This window comes from Galeopterus variegatus, unplaced genomic scaffold (assembly GCF_000696425.1).
Source record: "Galeopterus variegatus unplaced genomic scaffold, G_variegatus-3.0.2 Scaffold1755, whole genome shotgun sequence".
NCBI classification, from domain to species: Eukaryota; Metazoa; Chordata; class Mammalia; order Dermoptera; family Cynocephalidae; genus Galeopterus; species Galeopterus variegatus.
Window position 1 is genome coordinate 224393 of NW_007727866.1, and position 2713 is coordinate 227105.

A 2713-nucleotide genomic window follows, 5' to 3' on the forward strand; every position below is an offset into this window, starting at 1 on the left:
GCAGCTGCGACCCTGGGGTGGGGGCTTTCCTCCTCTGGGCCTCGGGGTCGGTGTCCTCGATGGGAACAGGGAACCCGGTTCCCCGTGAACCCCTTTCAGGCCGCCAGAGCTGTAATCCCCGAACACAGAAGTCTCCGCCACGTCCGCGTGCATTTTTCACCTAAAAGGCATCTACGGGATTGCTTTGGGGGCGGGCGGCGGGGACCCTGCGGGGGGTGGGGGGTGACCAGGGTCCTACCCGCAGGGGGTGTCTTCGGCTGGGCCAGGGGTAGGGGCCGGCTCTTTGGGCCTTCGAGCCGGCCCAGGTCTCCCAGTGCTCCCGCGGCGCAGGGCATTCCCGCAGAAGCGCAGGAAATAGCTCTGGCTCATTTCCAAGGAGCTGGGGCACACACCTGTGGAATGCTGTGGGAGCTGCGCTGCACTGGTCTTCTGAGTCCCCCAAGTCTAGAGGTGAAGCCTCTATCCTGAAAATGGCCCCCTGCCCTCAACCTGACCAGGGAGCTACCCCGGGAGGCTGACTAGTGGTAAAATAGGTCTGGTGACCCCTGATCAACAGTAATCCTCCTGTCCTCTGACTCATCTTGAGGATGTGAGGCCCTCGGGGCTGCAACTGGATGGGGCAGAGATGGTTCAAAACCGGGTGGCTTCTGTCAGGGCTCAAATGAGAGATGAGGGCACGGGGTAGGGGCTGGTTGGGCCTAACGCTCTGGAGAAGCCACGCCTGGGCTGCGTCCCATGGGAAGATGTAGAAGCAAGCAGGTAGCGGAGCAGGCAGGTGGGCCCTGCTGGGATGTGGGGTGCAGTGGAGGGCAGGAAAAACAGCCCGATACTGGTTGTACAGGGAGCAATAGAATATCAGCCCTGCTCACTGTGGTCCCTAGGCCAGTCCCTTCCTCTTGCTGGGCCTCAGCTTCCCACCCGAAAAAGGAGGTGGTTGGACCGGGCAACACATCAGCACCCATCCAGGGAGGGGTTCTCTGAGCCTACTCATGGGGAAGGGCCGCAACCGGAATGCTGGGGCCTCCAGGAGACACTTTTCTCCATTTGCCTGGTGGGAAGTAGGGTGGCTACTGGGCCAACAGGGGTGGGCTCAGTGCCACTGTCTCTCCAGGTCTAAGAGGCCTGCTCAGTGTGGGGTATCACTGCTCTTAGTAGGCCCACACCACCCTTCCTAAGAGCCATTTTTACTCACAGAACCACCCACCCAGGGAGTCTGAAGCAACTGGAGGCCACCAAGGCCACTTTCTTTCAGTCCTGATGATGACTGTGAGGTTCAGAAAGTCATACAATAACTAGGGAGGAGAGGCAGAAGGATCAGGGCCAGAGCCTCTGGTAAGACATTCTTTGTCCCCACCCCAGTCCCTATTGACAAAGGGTCTTGCCCAGCTCCTGGTACCCCCAGAGTCTGGGGCAGGTGTCGGGGGCCTAGAGCCAGCCTCACGCCCTCCCTGACAGCAGCTGGAGCTGGAGAAATGGCATCAATTTGGGGAGAGGCAGGGCTGAGGGTGTGGTAGCCCCTATTTCCCCTGAGGTGAAGACTCAGGCCCCACATAGAGTTCACATAGGAAGTAGAGGTGGCTCAGGACACTAGCTGTAGGCCAGGTGCTGACTGGCAGTGGTAGATGGAACTGGGAGTAGGACCCATGACTCCTCAAGGGAGGAGGGGGAGGTTAGGCACCCCTCCCCAGGACCTCCTGGGGACAATCCACCCTCCTTGCCTGGAGGAACTGTGTTCTCCCTGAACAGACCCTGTGGGGCTCCGAGGGGTGCAAGAACAACCCCCGCCCAGTCCTTACAGCCTCCCTGGAGCCAAGTGTCAGCATCTCCTCTGGACAGGTCAGGAAACTGAGGCCCACAAAAGGGCAGTGGCTTTCCCAGGAGTGGCATGGACAACCAGAGAAACTCAGTGGAGGGTTTAGCTTTGGGATTGTTCACCCACAGCTTGGGCTTATACTCTTCTAATGATGAACAGAAGGATCTAGAGAAGGCTCTGCCAACGTCCTCCGTCATGTTGGAGACTTTGAGACTCAGAGGCAGAGTCAGGCCCCACCAAAGTTTGGTCCCCAGACTCTCAGAGCACCCTGTGGCCCGCAGTCCCCAGCTCTGCCCAGTAACGGTTTCTTTCATGCTTCAAAGCTGTAAAAAGGCAAAGCTGCACCCGTTCTTTCTCCTGGCACCCATCTCTTCCTCTAGGGGGACATAACCCAGCCCACAGCGTCCCAGGTTGCCACGGAGGATGTACCCACGTATCACTCACTTTCCTTTCAGGGCAGCTTGGAGAGAGATGAGGCAGCGCACGGTAAGCTGCGGGGGGCGGGGAGGAGCGGGATTGGGGGCGCAGGTGCGGGCCTGGCCGCCGCCTTGCGAGTGGCAGTCCTGCGCCCTGGCCGGGAGGCTGCTCACGGCCACCCCTTTCCCAGCCCGACCTCTCTCGGGCTCCCTAACCGCTCCCAGGCCGCTCGCCTTCCTGACTGTCCTTTCCTTTTACTGTCCCCTCGCTGTCTCCCTGCGGCCCCCTCACCTCTTTCTTTTGATCCCTCCGTCTCCCCTCTCTGGGAGTCTGGTCTCTCGAGCTCTGGCTCTGCTGCCTGGGCGTGCGCTCCGACCGGTCTCCCTCGCTCTGGCTCGGCCAGCCCCTCTCACGCGGCCCCCTCCCTTCCTCCCCTCTCCCTTCTCCGTTCCTGCCTCCGGCTCGGCCTAGCGGGTGGGGGGC